Here is a 19,571-nt window from a genome sequence, read left to right on the forward strand (position 1 = left end):
ATAATTAACAGCTCTCTTAAATTCCAACACAACACATTCCCTTTCTAAAAATATGCCAGGGATAATTAAGAGCTCTCTTAAATTCCAACACAACACATTGCTTTTCTTAAGATATTCTAAGGATAATTAACAGCTCTCTAAAATTCCCACACAACACATCCCACATTTAAAGATATTCTAGGGATAATTAACAGCTCTCTTAAATTCCAACACAACACATTCCCTTTCTAAAGATATTCTTGGGATAATTTACAGCTCTCTTAAATTCCCACACAATACATTGCCTTTCTAACGATATTCCAGGGATAATCAACAGCTCTCTTAAATTCCAACACAACCCATTCCCTTTCTAAAGACATTCTAGGGGTAATCAACAGCTCTCTTAAATTCCAACAAGACACATTCCCATTCTAAAGATATTCTAGGGACAATTAACAACTCTCTTAAACTCCCACACAACACATTCCCTTTCTAAAGATATTCTTGGGAAAATTAACAACTCTCTTAAATTCCCACACAACACATTCCCTTTCCAAACATATTCTAGGGATAATTAACAGCTCTCTTAAATTCCAACACGACACATTCCCATTCTAAAGATATTCTAGGGCTATTTAACAGCTCTCTTACATTCCCACACAACACATTCCCTTTCTAAAGATATTCTAGGGGTAATTAACAGGTCTCCTACATTCCCACACAACACATTCCCTTTCTAAAGATATTCCAGGGATAATTAACAGCTGTCTTAAATTCCAACACAACACATTCCCTTTCTAAAGATATTGTAGGGATAATTAACAGCTCTCTTAAATTCCAACACAACACATTCCCTTTCTAAAAATATGCCAGGGATAATTAAGAGCTCTCTTAAATTCCAACACAACCCATTGCTTTTCTTAAGATATTCTAAGGATAATTAACAGCTCTCTAAAATTCCCACACAACACATCCCACATTTAAAGATATTCTAGGGATAATTAACAGCTCTCTTAAATTCCAACACAACACATTCCCTTTCTAAAGATATTCTTGGGATAATTTACAGCTCTCTTAAATTCCCACACAATACATTCCCTTTCTAACGATATTCCAGGGATAATCAACAGCTCTCTTAAATTCCAACACAACCCATTCCCTTTCTAAAGACATTCTAGGGGTAATCAACAGCTCTCTTAAATTCCAACAAGACACATTCCCATTCTAAAGATATTCTAGGGACAATTAACAACTCTCTTAAACTCCCACACAACACATTCCCTTTCTAAAGATATTCTTGGGAAAATTAACAACTCTCTTAAATTCCAACACAACACATTCCCGTTCTAAAGATATTCCAGGGATAATTAACAGCTATCTTAAATTCCCACAAAACACATTCCCTTTCTAAATATATTCTAGGGATAATTAACAGCTCTCCTACATTTCAACAAAACACATTCCCTTTCTAAAGATATTCCAGGGATAATTAACAGATCTCTTAAATTCCAACACATCACATTCCCTTTCTAAAGATATTCTAGGGATAATTAACAGCTCTCTTAAATTCCCACACACCACATTCCCTTTCTAAAGATATTCCAGGGATAATCAACAGCTCTCTTAAATTCCAACACAACACATTCCCTTTCGAAAGATATTCTAGGGTAATTAACAGCTATCTTAAATTCCAACACAACACAATCATTTTCTAAAGATATTCAAGGGATAATTAACAGCTCTCTTAAATTCCAACACAACACATTCCCTTTCTAAAGATATTGTAGGGATAATTAACAGCTCTCTTAAATTCCAACACAACACATTCCCTTTCTAAAAATATGCTAGGGATAATTAAGAGCTCTCTTAAATTCCAACACAACACATTGCTTTTCTAAAGATATTCTAAGGATAATTAACAGCTCTCTTAAATTCCAACACAACACATTCCCTTTCGAAAGATATTCCATGGATAATTAAGAGCTCTCTTCAATTCCAACACAACCCATTGCTTTTCTTAAGATATTCTAAGGATAATTAACAGCTCTCTAAAATTCCCACACAACACATCCCACATTTAAAGATATTCCAGGGATAATTAACAGCTCTCCTACATTCCAACACAACACATTCCCTTTCTAAAGATATTCCAGGGATAATTAACAGCTCTCTTAAATTCCCACAAAACACATTCCCTTTCTAAATATATTCTAGGGATAATTAACAGCTCTCCTACATTTCAACAAAACACATTCCCTTTCTAAAGATATTCCAGGGATAATTAACAGATCTCTTAAATTCCAACACATCACATTCCCTTTCTAAAGATATTCTAGGGATAATTAACAGCTCTCTTAAATTCCCACATACCACATTCCCTTTCTAAAGATATTCCAGGGATAATCAACAGCTCTCTTAAATTCCAACACAACACATTCCCTTTCGAAAGATATTCTAGGGTAATTAACAGCTATCTTAAATTCCAACACAACACAATCATTTTCTAAAGATATTCAAGGGATAATTAACAGCTCTCTTAAATTCCCACACAACACATTCCCTTTCTAAAGATATTCTTGGGAAAATTAACAACTCTCTTAAATTCCCACACAACACATTCCCTTTCGAAAGATATTCTAGGGTAATTACCAGCTCTCTTAAATTCCAACACAACACATTCCCTTTCTAAAGATATTGTAGGGATAATTAACAGCTCTCTTAAATTCCAACACAACACATTCCCTTTCTAAAGATATTCTTGGGATAATTAACAGCTCTCTTAAATTCCCACATAACACATTCCCTTTCTAACGATATTCCAGGGATAATCAACAGCAATCTTAAATTCCAGCACAACACATTCCCTTTCGAAAGATATTCTAGGGTAATTAACAGCTATCTTAAATTCCAACACAACACAATCATTTTCTAAAGATATTCAAGGGATAATTAACAGCTCTTACATTCCCACACAACACATTCCCTTTCTAAAGATATTCCAGGGATAATTAACAGCTCTTACATTCCCACACAACACATTCCCTTTCTAAAGATATTCCAGGGATAATTAACAGCTCTCTTAAATTCCCACACAACACATTCCCATTCTAAAAATATTCTAGGGATAATTAACAGTTCTCTTAAACTCCCACACAACACATCCCACATTTAAAGATATTCTAGGGATAACTAACAGCTCTCTTAAATTCCAACACAACACATTCCTTTTCTAAAGATATTCAAGGGATAATTAACAGCTCTTACATTCCCACACAATACATTCCCTTTCGAACGATATTCCAGGGATAATCAACAGCTCTCTTAAATTCCAACACAACACATTCCCTTTCGAAAGATATTCTAGGGATAATTAACAGCTCTCTTAAATTCCAACACAATACATTCCCTTTCTAAAGATATTCTTGGGATAATTTACAGCTCTCTTAAATTCCCACACAATACATTCCCTTTCTAACGATATTCCAGGGATAATCAACAGCTCTCTTAAATTCCAACACAACCCATTCCCTTTCGAACGATATTCCAGGGATAATTAACAGCTCTCTTAAATTCCAACACGACACATTCCCGTTCTAAAGATATTCCAGGGATAATTAACAGCTCTCTTAAATTCCCACAAAACACATTCCCTTTCTAAATATATTCTAGGGATAATTAACAGCTCTCCTACATTTCAACAAAACACATTCCCTTTCTAAAGATATTCCAGGGATAATTAACAGATCTCTTAAATTCCAACACATCACATTCCCTTTCTAAAGATATTCTAGGGATAATTAACAGCTCTCTTAAATTCCCACATACCACATTCCCTTTCTAAAGATATTCCAGGGATAATCAACAGCTCTCTTAAATTCCAACACAACACATTCCCTTTCGAAAGATATTCTAGGGTAATTAACAGCTATCTTAAATTCCAACACAACACAATCATTTTCTAAAGATATTCAAGGGATAATTAACAGCTCTCTTAAATTCCCACACAACACATTCCCTTTCTAAAGATATTCTTGGGAAAATTAACAACTCTCTTAAATTCCCACACAACACATTCCCTTTCGAAAGATATTCTAGGGTAATTACCAGCTCTCTTAAATTCCAACACAACACATTCCCTTTCTAAAGATATTGTAGGGATAATTAACAGCTCTCTTAAATTCCAACACAACACATTCCCTTTCTAAAGATATTCTTGGGATAATTAACAGCTCTCTTAAATTCCCACATAACACATTCCCTTTCTAACGATATTCCAGGGATAATCAACAGCAATCTTAAATTCCAGCACAACACATTCCCTTTCGAAAGATATTCTAGGGTAATTAACAGCTATCTTAAATTCCAACACAACACAATCATTTTCTAAAGATATTCAAGGGATAATTAACAGCTCTTACATTCCCACACAACACATTCCCTTTCTAAAGATATTCCAGGGATAATTAACAGCTCTTACATTCCCACACAACACATTCCCTTTCTAAAGATATTCCAGGGATAATTAACAGCTCTCTTAAATTCCCACACAACACATTCCCATTCTAAAAATATTCTAGGGATAATTAACAGTTCTCTTAAACTCCCACACAACACATCCCACATTTAAAGATATTCTAGGGATAACTAACAGCTCTCTTAAATTCCAACACAACACATTCCTTTTCTAAAGATATTCAAGGGATAATTAACAGCTCTTACATTCCCACACAATACATTCCCTTTCGAACGATATTCCAGGGATAATCAACAGCTCTCTTAAATTCCAACACAACACATTCCCTTTCGAAAGATATTCTAGGGATAATTAACAGCTCTCTTAAATTCCAACACAATACATTCCCTTTCTAAAGATATTCTTGGGATAATTTACAGCTCTCTTAAATTCCCACACAATACATTCCCTTTCTAACGATATTCCAGGGATAATCAACAGCTCTCTTAAATTCCAACACAACCCATTCCCTTTCGAACGATATTCCAGGGATAATTAACAGCTCTCTTAAATTCCAACACGACGCATTCCCATTCTAAAGATATTCTAGGGCTATTTAACAGCTCTCTTACATTCCCACACAACACATTCCCTTTCTAAAGATATTCTAGGGATAATTAACAGCTCTCCTACATTCCAACACAACACATTCCCTTTCTAAAGATATTCTAAGGATAATTAACAGCTCTCTTAAATTCCCACACAACACATTCCCTTTCTAAAGATATTCTAGGGATAATTAACAGCTCTCTTAAATTCCAACACGACACATTCCCATTCTAAAGATATTCTAGGGCTATTTAACAGCTCTCTTACATTCCCAAACAACACATTCCCTTTCTAAAGATATTCTAGGGGTAATTAACAGGTCTCCTACATTCCCACACAACACATTCCCTTTCTAAAGATATTCCAGGGATAATTAACAGCTCTCCTACATTCCAACACAACACATTCCCGTTCTAAAGATATTCCAGGGATAATTAACAGCTATCTTAAATTCCCACACAACACATTCCCTTTCTAAATATATTCTAGGGATAATCAACAGCTCTCTTAAATTCCAACACAACACATTCCCGTTCTAAAGATATTCCAGGGATAATTAACAGCTATCTTAAATTCCAACACAACACATTCCCTTTCTAAAGATATTCTTGGGAAAATTAACAACTCTCTTAAATTCCCACACACCACATTCCCTTTCTAAAGATATTCTAGGGATAATTAACAGCTCTCTTAAATTCCCACACAACACATTCCCATTCTAAAAATATTCTAGGGATAACTAACAGCTCTCTTAAATTCCAACACAACACATTCCCTTTCTAAAGATATTCTTGGGATAATTAACAGCTCTCTTAAATTCCCACACAATACATTCCCTTTCGAACGATATTCCAGGGATAATCAACAGCTCTCTTAAATTCCAACACAACACATTCCCTTTCGAAAGATATTGTAGGGATAATTAACAGCTCTCTTAAATTCCAACACAACACATTCCCTTTCTAAAGATATTGTAGGGATAATTAACAGCTCTCTTAAATTCCAACACAACACATTCCCTTTCTAAAAATATGCTAGGGATAATTAAGAGCTCTCTTAAATTCCAACACAACACATTGCTTTTCTAAAGATATTCTAAGGATAATTAACAGCTCTCTTAAATTCCAACACAACACATTCCCTTTCGAAAGATATTCCATGGATAATTAAGAGCTCTCTTAAATTCCAACACAAGACATTCCCTTTCTAAAGATATTCTTGGGATAATTAACAGCTCTCTTAAATTCCCACATAACACATTCCCTTTCGAAAGATATTCTAGGGTAATTAACAGCTATCTTAAATTCCAACACAACACAATCATTTTCTAAAGATATTCAAGGGTTAATTAACAGCTCTCTTACATTCCCACACAACACATTCCCTTTCTAAAGATATTCTAGGGGTAATTAACAGGTCTCCTACATTCCCACACAACACATTCCCTTTCTAAAAATATGCCAGGGATAATTAAGAGCTCTCTTAAATTCCAACACAACACATTGCTTTTCTTAAGATATTCTAAGGATAATTAACAGCTCTCTAAAATTCCCACACAACACATCCCACATTTAAAGATATTCTAGGGATAATTAACAGCTCTCTAAAAATTCCAACACAACACATTCCCTTTCTAAAGATATTCTTGGGATAATTTACAGCTCTCTTAAATTCCCACACAATACATTGCCTTTCTAACGATATTCCAGGGATAATCAACAGCTCTCTTAAATTCCAACACAACCCATTCCCTTTCTAAAGACATTCTAGGGGTAATCAACAGCTCTCTTAAATTCCAACAAGACACATTCCCATTCTAAAGATATTCTAGGGACAATTAACAACTCTCTTAAACTCCCACACAACACATTCCCTTTCTAAAGATATTCTTGGGAAAATTAACAACTCTCTTAAATTCCCACACAACACATTCCCTTTCCAAACATATTCTAGGGATAATTAACAGCTCTCTTAAATTCCAACACGACACATTCCCATTCTAAAGATATTCTAGGGCTATTTAACAGCTCTCTTACATTCCCACACAACACATTCCCTTTCTAAAGATATTCTAGGGGTAATTAACAGGTCTCCTACACTCCCACACAACACATTCCCTTTCTAAAGATATTCCAGGGATAATTAACAGCTGTCTTAAATTCCAACACAACACATTCCCTTTCTAAAGATATTGTAGGGATAATTAACAGCTCTCTTAAATTCCCACACACCACATTCCCTTTCTAAAGATATTCTAGGGATAATTAACAGCTCTCTTAAATTCCCACACAACACATTCCCATTCTAAAAATATTCTAGGGATAACTAACAGCTCTCTTAAATTCCAACACAACACATTCCCTTTCTAAAGATATTCTTGGGATAATTAACAGCTCTCTTAAATTCCCACACAATACATTCCCTTTCGAACGATATTCCAGGGATAATCAACAGCTCTCTTAAATTCCAACACAACACATTCCCTTTCGAAAGATATTGTAGGGATAATTAACAGCTCTCTTAAATTCCAACACAACACATTCCCTTTCTAAAGATATTGTAGGGATAATTAACAGCTCTCTTAAATTCCAACACAACACATTCCCTTTCTAAAAATATGCTAGGGATAATTAAGAGCTCTCTTAAATTCCAACACAACACATTGCTTTTCTAAAGATATTCTAAGGATAATTAACAGCTCTCTTAAATTCCAACACAACACATTCCCTTTCGAAAGATATTCCATGGATAATTAAGAGCTCTCTTAAATTCCAACACAAGACATTCCCTTTCTAAAGATATTCTTGGGATAATTAACAGCTCTCTTAAATTCCCACATAACACATTCCCTTTCGAAAGATATTCTAGGGTAATTAACAGCTATCTTAAATTCCAACACAACACAATCATTTTCTAAAGATATTCAAGGGTTAATTAACAGCTCTCTTACATTCCCACACAACACATTCCCTTTCTAAAGATATTGTAGGGATAATTAACAGCTCTCCTACATTCCAACACAACACATTCCCTTTCTAAAAATATGCTAGGGATAATTAAGAGCTCTCTTAAATTCCAACACAACACATTGCTTTTCTTAAGATATTCTAAGGATAATTAACAGCTCTCTAAAATTCCCACACAACACATCCCACATTTAAAGATATTCTAGGGATAATTAACAGCTCTCTAAAAATTCCAACACAACACATTCCCTTTCTAAAGATATTCTTGGGATAATTTACAGCTCTCTTAAATTCCCACACAATACATTGCCTTTCTAACGATATTCCAGGGATAATCAACAGCTCTCTTAAATTCCAACACAACCCATTCCCTTTCTAAAGACATTCTAGGGGTAATCAACAGCTCTCTTAAATTCCAACAAGACACATTCCCATTCTAAAGATATTCTAGGGACAATTAACAACTCTCTTAAACTCCCACACAACACATTCCCTTTCTAAAGATATTCTTGGGAAAATTAACAACTCTCTTAAATTCCCACACAACACATTCCCTTTCCAAACATATTCTAGGGATAATTAACAGCTCTCTTAAATTCCAACACGACACATTCCCATTCTAAAGATATTCTAGGGCTATTTAACAGCTCTCTTACATTCCCACACAACACATTCCCTTTCTAAAGATATTCTAGGGGTAATTAACAGGTCTCCTACACTCCCACACAACACATTCCCTTTCTAAAGATATTCCAGGGATAATTAACAGCTGTCTTAAATTCCAACACAACACATTCCCTTTCTAAAGATATTGTAGGGATAATTAACAGCTCTCTTAAATTCCAACACAACACATTCCCTTTCTAAAAATATGCCAGGGATAATTAAGAGCTCTCTTAAATTCCAACACAACCCATTGCTTTTCTTAAGATATTCTAAGGATAATTAACAGCTCTCTAAAATTCCCACACAACACATCCCACATTTAAAGATATTCTAGGAATAATTAACAGCTCTCTTAAATTCCAACACAACACATTCCCTTTCTAAAGATATTCTTGGGATAATTTACAGCTCTCTTAAATTCCCACACAATACATTGCCTTTCTAACGATATTCCAGGGATAATCAACAGCTCTCTTAAATTCCAACACAAACCATTCCCTTTCTAAAGACATTCTAGGGGTAATCAACAGCTCTCTTAAATTCCAACAAGACACATTCCCATTCTAAAGATATTCTAGGGACAATTAACAACTCTCTTAAACTCCCACACAACACATTCCCTTTCTAAAGATATTCTTGGGAAAATTAACAACTCTCTTAAATTCCCACACAACACATTCCCTTTCCAAACATATTCTAGGGATAATTAACAGCTCTCTTAAATTCCAACACGACACATTCCCATTCTAAAGATATTCTAGGGCTATTTAACAGCTCTCTTACATTCCCACACAACACATTCCCTTTCTAAAGATATTCTAGGGGTAATTAACAGGTCTCCTACATTCCCACACAACACATTCCCTTTCTAAAGATATTCCAGGGATAATTAACAGCTGTCTTAAATTCCAACACAACACATTCCCAATCTAAAGATATTGTAGGGATAATTAACAGCTCTCTTAAATTCCAACACAACACATTCCCTTTCTAAAAATATGCCAGGGATAATTAAGAGCTCTCTTAAATTCCAACACAACCCATTGCTTTTCTTAAGATATTCTATGGATAATTAACAGCTCTCTAAAATTCCCACACAACACATCCCACATTTAAAGATATTCTAGGGATAATTAACAGCTCTCTTAAATTCCAACACAACACATTCCCTTTCTAAAGATATTCTTGGGATAATTTACAGCTCTCTTAAATTCCCACACAATACATTCCCTTTCTAACGATATTCCAGGGATAATCAACAGCTCTCTTAAATTCCAACACAACCCATTCCCTTTCTAAAGACATTCTAGGGGTAATCAACAGCTCTCTTAAATTCCAACAAGACACATTCCCATTCTAAAGATATTCTAGGGACAATTAACAACTCTCTTAAACTCCCACACAACACATTCCCTTTCTAAAGATATTCTTGGGAAAATTAACAACTCTCTTAAATTCCCACACAACACATTCCCTTTCCAAACATATTCTAGGGATAATTAACAGCTCTCTTAAATTCCAACACGACACATTCCCATTCTAAAGATATTCTAGGGCTATTTAACAGCTCTCTTACATTCCCACACAACACATTCCCTTTCTAAAGATATTCTAGGGGTAATTAACAGGTCTCCTACACTCCCACACAACACATTCCCTTTCTAAAGATATTCCAGGGATAATTAACAGCTGTCTTAAATTCCAACACAACACATTCCCTTTCTAAAGATATTGTAGGGATAATTAACAGCTCTCTTAAATTCCAACACAACACATTCCCTTTCTAAAAATATGCCAGGGATAATTAAGAGCTCTCTTAAATTCCAACACAACCCATTGCTTTTCTTAAGATATTCTAAGGATAATTAACAGCTCTCTAAAATTCCCACACAACACATTCCCTTTCTAAAGATATTCTAGGGGTAATTAACAGGTATCCTACATTCCCACACAACACATTCCCTTTCTAAAGATATTCCAGGGATAATTAACAGCTGTCTTAAATTCCAACACAACACATTCCCTTTCTAAAGATATTGTAGGGATAATTAACAGCTCTCTTAAATTCCAACACAACACATTCCCTTTCTAAAAATATGCCAGGGATAATTAAGAGCTCTCTTAAATTCCAACACAACCCATTGCTTTTCTTAAGATATTCTAAGGATAATTAACAGCTCTCTAAAATTCCCACACAACACATCCCACATTTAAAGATATTCTAGGGATAATTAACAGCTCTCTTAAATTCCAACACAACACATTCCCTTTCTAAAGATATTCTTGGGATAATTTACAGCTCTCTTAAATTCCCACACAATACATTCCCTTTCTAACGATATTCCAGGGATAATCAACAGCTCTCTTAAATTCCAACACAACCCATTCCCTTTCTAAAGACATTCTAGGGGTAATCAACAGCTCTCTTAAATTCCAACAAGACACATTCCCATTCTAAAGATATTCTAGGGACAATTAACAACTCTCTTAAACTCCCACACAACACATTCCCTTTCTAAAGATATTCTTGGGAAAATTAACAACTCTCTTAAATTCCCACACAACACATTCCCTTTCCAAACATATTCTAGGGATAATTAACAGCTCTCTTAAATTCCAACACGACACATTCCCATTCTAAAGATATTCTAGGGCTATTTAACAGCTCTCTTACATTCCCACACAACACATTCCCTTTCTAAAGATATTCTAGGGGTAATTAACAGGTCTCCTACATTCCCACACAACACATTCCCTTTCTAAAGATATTCCAGGGATAATTAACAGCTGTCTTAAATTCCAACACAACACATTCCCTTTCTAAAGATATTGTAGGGATAATTAACAGCTCTCTTAAATTCCAACACAACACATTCCCTTTCTAAAAATATGCCAGGGATAATTAAGAGCTCTCTTAAATTCCAACACAACCCATTGCTTTTCTTAAGATATTCTAAGGATAATTAACAGCTCTCTAAAATTCCCACACAACACATCCCACATTTAAAGATATTCTAGGGATAATTAACAGCTCTCTTAAATTCCAACACAACACATTCCCTTTCTAAAGATATTCTTGGGATAATTTACAGCTCTCTTAAATTCCCACACAATACATTCCCTTTCTAACGATATTCCAGGGATAATCAACAGCTCTCTTAAATTCCAACACAACCCATTCCCTTTCTAAAGACATTCTAGGGGTAATCAACAGCTCTCTTAAATTCCAACAAGACACATTCCCATTCTAAAGATATTCTAGGGACAATTAACAACTCTCTTAAACTCCCACACAACACATTCCCTTTCTAAAGATATTCTTGGGAAAATTAACAACTCTCTTAAATTCCCACACAACACATTCCCTTTCCAAACATATTCTAGGGATAATTAACAGCTCTCTTAAATTCCAACACGACACATTCCCATTCTAAAGATATTCTAGGGCTATTTAACAGCTCTCTTACATTCCCACACAACACATTCCCTTTCTAAAGATATTCTAGGGATAATTAACAGCTCTCCTACATTCCAACACAACACATTCCCTTTCTAAAGATATTCTAAGGATAATTAACAGCTCTCTTAAATTCCCACACAACACATTCCCTTTCTAAAGATATTCTTGGGATAATTAACAGCTCTCTTAAATTCCCACATAACACATTCCCTTTCGAAAGATATTCTAGGGTAATTAACAGCTATCTTAAATTCCAACACAACACAATCATTTTCTAAAGATATTCAAGGGTTAATTAACAGCTCTCTTACATTCCCACACAACACATTCCCTTTCTAAAGATATTCTAGGGGTAATTAACAGGTATCCTACATTCCCACACAACACATTCCCTTTCTAAAGATATTCCAGGGATAATTAACAGCTGTCTTAAATTCCAACACAACACATTCCCTTTCTAAAGATATTGTAGGGATAATTAACAGCTCTCTTAAATTCCAACACAACACATTCCCTTTCTAAAAATATGCCAGGGATAATTAAGAGCTCTCTTAAATTCCAACACAACCCATTGCTTTTCTTAAGATATTCTAAGGATAATTAACAGCTCTCTAAAATTCCCACACAACACATCCCACATTTAAAGATATTCTAGGGATAATTAACAGCTCTCTTAAATTCCAACACAACACATTCCCTTTCTAAAGATATTCTTGGGATAATTTACAGCTCTCTTAAATTCCCACACAATACATTCCCTTTCTAACGATATTCCAGGGATAATCAACAGCTCTCTTAAATTCCAACACAACCCATTCCCTTTCTAAAGACATTCTAGGGGTAATCAACAGCTCTCTTAAATTCCAACAAGACACATTCCCATTCTAAAGATATTCTAGGGACAATTAACAACTCTCTTAAACTCCCACACAACACATTCCCTTTCTAAAGATATTCTTGGGAAAATTAACAACTCTCTTAAATTCCCACACAACACATTCCCTTTCCAAACATATTCTAGGGATAATTAACAGCTCTCTTAAATTCCAACACGACACATTCCCATTCTAAAGATATTCTAGGGCTATTTAACAGCTCTCTTACATTCCCACACAACACATTCCCTTTCTAAAGATATTCTAGGGGTAATTAACAGGTCTCCTACATTCCCACACAACACATTCCCTTTCTAAAGATATTCCAGGGATAATTAACAGCTGTCTTAAATTCCAACACAACACATTCCCTTTCTAAAGATATTGTAGGGATAATTAACAGCTCTCTTAAATTCCAACACAACACATTCCCTTTCTAAAAATATGCCAGGGATAATTAAGAGCTCTCTTAAATTCCAACACAACCCATTGCTTTTCTTAAGATATTCTAAGGATAATTAACAGCTCTCTAAAATTCCCACACAACACATCCCACATTTAAAGATATTCTAGGGATAATTAACAGCTCTCTTAAATTCCAACACAACACATTCCCTTTCTAAAGATATTCTTGGGATAATTTACAGCTCTCTTAAATTCCCACACAATACATTCCCTTTCTAACGATATTCCAGGGATAATCAACAGCTCTCTTAAATTCCAACACAACCCATTCCCTTTCTAAAGACATTCTAGGGGTAATCAACAGCTCTCTTAAATTCCAACAAGACACATTCCCATTCTAAAGATATTCTAGGGACAATTAACAGCTCTCTAAAATTCCCACACAACACATCCCACATTTAAAGATATTCTAGGGATAATTAACAGCTCTCTTAAATTCCAACACAACACATTCCCTTTCTAAAGATATTCTTGGGATAATTTACAGCTCTCTTAAATTCCCACACAATACATTGCCTTTCTAACGATATTCCAGGGATAATCAACAGCTCTCTTAAATTCCAACACAACCCATTCCCTTTCTAAAGACATTCTAGGGGTAATCAACAGCTCTCTTAAATTCCAACAAGACACATTCCCATTCTAAAGATATTCTAGGGACAATTAACAACTCTCTTAAACTCCCACACAACACATTCCCTTTCTAAAGATATTCTTGGGAAAATTAACAACTCTCTTAAATTCCCACACAACACATTCCCTTTCCAAACATATTCTAGGGATAATTAACAGCTCTCTTAAATTCCAACACGACACATTCCCATTCTAAAGATATTCTAGGGCTATTTAACAGCTCTCTTACATTCCCACACAACACATTCCCTTTCTAAAGATATTCTAGGGGTAATTAACAGGTCTCCTACATTCCCACACAACACATTCCCTTTCTAAAGATATTCCAGGGATAATTAACAGCTGTCTTAAATTCCAACACAACACATTCCCTTTCTAAAGATATTGTAGGGATAATTAACAGCTCTCTTAAATTCCAACACAACACATTCCCTTTCTAAAAATATGCCAGGGATAATTAAGAGCTCTCTTAAATTCCAACACAACCCATTGCTTTTCTTAAGATATTCTAAGGATAATTAACAGCTCTCTAAAATTCCCACACAACACATCCCACATTTAAAGATATTCTAGGGATAATTAACAGCTCTCTTACATTCCCACACAATACATTCCCTTTCTAACGATATTCCAGGGATAATCAACAGCTCTCTTAAATTCCAACACAACCCATTCCCTTTCTAAAGACATTCTAGGGGTAATCAACAGCTCTCTTAAATTCCAACAAGACACATTCCCATTCTAAAGATATTCTAGGGACAATTAACAACTCTCTTAAACTCCCACACAACACATTCCCTTTCTAAAGATATTCTTGGGAAAATTAACAACTCTCTTAAATTCCCACACAACACATTCCCTTTCCAAACATATTCTAGGGATAATTAACAGCTCTCTTAAATTCCAACACGACACATTCCCATTCTAAAGATATTCTAGGGCTATTTAACAGCTCTCTTACATTCCCACACAACACATTCCCTTTCTAAAGATATTCTAGGGATAATTAACAGCTCTCCTACATTCCAACGCAACACATTCCCTTTCTAAAGATATTCTAAGGATAATTAACAGCTCTCTTAAATTCCCACACAACACATTCCCTTTCGAAAGATATTCTAGGGTAATTAACAGCTCTCTTAAATTCCAACACAACACATTCCCTTTCTAAAGATATTGTAGGGATAATTAACAGCTCTCTTAAATTCCAACACAACACATTGCTTTTCTAAAGATATTCTAAGGATAATTAACAGGTCTCTTACATTCCTACACAACACATTCCCTTTCTAAAGATATTCTAGGGGTAATTAACAGGTCTCCTACATTCCCACACAACACATTCCCTTTCGAAAGATATTCTAGGGTAATTACCAGCTCTCTTAAATTCCAACACAACACATTCCCTTTCTAAAGATATTGTAGGGATAATTAACAGCTCTCTTAAATTCCAACACAACACATTCCCTTTCTAAAGATATTCTTGGGATAATTAACAGCTCTCTTAAATTCCCACATAACACATTCCCTTTCTAACGATATTCCAGGGATAATCAACAGCAATCTTAAATTCCAGCACAACACATTCCCTTTCGAAAGATATTCTAGGGTAATTAACAGCTATCTTAAATTCCAACACAAGACAATCATTTTCTAAAGATATTCAAGGGATATTTAACAGCTCTCTTACATTCCCACACAACACATTCCCTTTCTAAAGATATTCTAGGGGTAATTAACAGGTCTCCTACATTCCCACACAACACATTCCCTTTCTAAAGATATTCCAGGGATAATTAACAGCCGTCTTAAATTCCAACACAACCCATTCCCTTTCTAAAGACATTCTAGGGGTAATCAACAGCTCTCTTAAATTCCAACAAGACACATTCCCATTCTAAAGATATTCTAGGGACAATTAACAACTCTTAAACTCCCACACAACACATTCCCTTTCTAAAGATATTCTTGGGAAAATTAACAACTCTCTTAAATTCCCACACAACACATTCCCTTTCCAAACATATTCTAGGGGTAATTAACAGCTCTCTTAAATTCCAACACGACACTTTCCCATTCTAAAGATATTCTAGGGCTATTTAACAGCTCTCTTACATTCCCACACAACACATTCCCTTTCTAAAGATATTCTAGGGGTAATTAACAGGTCTCCTACATTCCCACACAACACATTCCCTTTCTAAAGATATTCCAGGGATAATTAACAGCTGTCTTAAATTCCAACACAACACATTCCCTTTCTAAAGATATTGTAGGGATAATTAACAGCTCTCTTAAATTCCAACACAACACATTCCCTTTCTAAAAATATGCCAGGGATAATTAAGAGCTCTCTTAAATTCCAACACAACCCATTGCTTTTATTAAGATATTCTAATGATAATTAACAGCTCTCTAAAATTCCCACACAACACATCCCACATTTAAAGATATTCTAGGGATAATTAACAGCTCTCTTAAATTCCAACACAACACATTCCCTTTCTAAAGATATTCTTGGGATAATTTACAGCTCTCTTAAATTCCCACACAATACATTCCCTTTCTAACGATATTCCAGGGATAATCAACAGCTCTCTTAAATTCCAACACAACCCATTCCCTTTCTAAAGACATTCTAGGGGTAATCAACAGCTCTCTTAAATTCCAACAAGACACATTCCCATTCTAAAGATATTCTAGGGACAATTAACAACTCTCTTAAACTCCCACACAACACATTCCCTTTCTAAAGATATTCTTGGGAAAATTAACAACTCTCTTAAATTCCCACACAACACATTCCCTTTCCAAACATATTCTAGGGATAATTAACAGCTCTCTTAAATTCCAACACGACACATTCCCATTCTAAAGATATTCTAGGGCTATTTAACAGCTCTCTTACATTCCCACACAACACATTCCCTTTCTAAAGATATTCTAGGGATAATTAACAGCTCTCCTACATTCCAACACAACACATTCCCTTTCTAAAGATATTCTAAGGATAATTAACAGCTCTCTTAAATTCCCACACAACACATTCCCTTTCTAAAGATATTCTAGGGATAATTAACAGCTCTCTTAAATTCCAACACGACACATTCCCATTCTAAAGATATTCTAGGGCTATTTAACAGCTCTCTTACATTCCCACACAACACATTCCCTTTCTAAAGATATTCTAGGGATAATTAACAGCTCTCCTACATTCCAACACAACACATTCCCTTTCTAAAGATATTTTAAGGATAATTAACAGCTCTCTTAAATTCCCACACAACACATTCCCTTTCTAAAGATATTCTAGGGATTATTAACAGCTCTCTTAAATTCCAACACGACACATTCCCATTCTAAAGATATTCTAGGGCTATTTAACAGCTCTCTTACATTCCCACACAACACATTCCCTTTCTAAAGATATTCTAGGGATAATTAACAGCTCTCCTACATTCCAACACAACACATTCCCTTTCTAAAGATATTCTAAGGATAATTAACAGCTCTCTTAAATTCCCACACAACACATTCCCTTTCGAAAGATATTCTAGGGTAATTAACAGCTCTCTTAAATTCCAACACAACACATTCCCTTTCTAAAGATATTGTAGGGATAATTAACAGCTCTCTTAAATTCCAACACAACACATTGCTTTTCTAAAGATATTCTAAGGATAATTAACAGCTCTCTTACATTCCCACACAACACATTCCCTTTCTAAAGATATTCTAGGGGTAATTAACAGGTCTCCTACATTCCCACACAACACATTCCCTTTCGAAAGATATTCTAGGGTAATTACCAGCTCTCTTAAATTCCAACACAACACATTCCCTTTCTAAAGATATTGTAGGGATAATTAACAGCTCTCTTAAATTCCAACACAACACATTCCCTTTCTAAAGATATTCTTGGGATAATTAACAGCTCTCTTAAATTCCCACATAACACATTCCCTTTCTAACGATATTCCAGGGATAATCAACAGCAATCTTAAATTCCAGCACAACACATTCCCTTTCGAAAGATATTCTAGGGTAATTAACAGCTATCTTAAATTCCAACACAACACAATAATTTTCTAAAGATATTCAAGGGATATTTAACAGCTCTCTTACATTCCCACACAACACATTCCCTTTCTAAAGATATTCTTGGGATAATTTACAGCTCTCTTAAATTCCCACACAATACATTCCCTTTCTAACGATATTCCAGGGATAATCAACAGCTCTCTTAAATTCCAACACAACCCATTCCCTTTCTAAAGACATTCTAGGGGTAATCAACAGCTCTCTTAAATTCCAACAAGACACATTCCCATTCTAAAGATATTCTAGGGACAATTAACAACTCTCTTAAACTCCCACACAACACATTCCCTTTCTAAAGATATTCTTGGGAAAATTAACAACTCTCTTAAATTCCCACACAACACATTCCCTTTCCAAACATATTCTAGGGATAATTAACAGCTCTCTTAAATTCCAACACGACACATTCCCATTCTAAAGATATTCTAGGGCTATTTAACAGCTCTCTTACATTCCCACACAACACATTCCCTTTCTAAAGATATTCTAGGGATAATTAACAGCTCTCCTACATTCCAACACAACACATTCCCTTTCTAAAGATATTCTAAGGATAATTAACAGCTCTCTTAAATTCCCACACAACACATTCCCTTTCTAAAGATATTCTAGGGATAATTAACAGCTCTCTTAAATTCCAACACGACACATTCCCATTCTAAAGATATTCTAGGGCTATTTAACAGCTCTCTTACATTCCCACACAACACATTCCCTTTCTAAAGATATTCTAGGGATAATTAACAGCTCTCCTACATTCCAACACAACACATTCCCTTTCTAAAGATATTTTAAGGATAATTAACAGCTCTCTTAAATTCCCACACAACACATTCCCTTTCTAAAGATATTCTAGGGATAATTAACAGCTCTCTTAAATTCCAACACGACACATTCCCATTCTAAAGATATTCTAGGGCTATTTAACAGCTCTCTTACATTCACACACAACACATTCCCTTTCTAAAGATATTCTAGGGATAATTAACAGCTCTCCTACATTCCAACACAACACATTCCCTTTCTAAAGATATTCTAAGGATAATTAACAGCTCTCTTAAATTCCCACACAACACATTCCCTTTCGAAAGATATTCTAGGGTAATTAACAGCTCTCTTAAATTCCAACACAACACATTCCCTTTCTAAAGATATTGTAGGGATAATTAACAGCTCTCTTAAATTCCAACACAACACATTGCTTTTCTAAAGATATTCTAAGGATAATTAACAGCTCTCTTACATTCCCACACAACACATTCCCTTTCTAAAGATATTCTAGGGGTAATTAACAGGTCTCCTACATTCCCACACAACACATTCCCTTTCGAAAGATATTCTAGGGTAATTACCAGCTCTCTTAA

This window comes from Oncorhynchus clarkii, chromosome 27, assembly GCF_045791955.1.
Source record: "Oncorhynchus clarkii lewisi isolate Uvic-CL-2024 chromosome 27, UVic_Ocla_1.0, whole genome shotgun sequence".
In the NCBI taxonomy this organism is placed as follows: domain Eukaryota; kingdom Metazoa; phylum Chordata; class Actinopteri; order Salmoniformes; family Salmonidae; genus Oncorhynchus; species Oncorhynchus clarkii.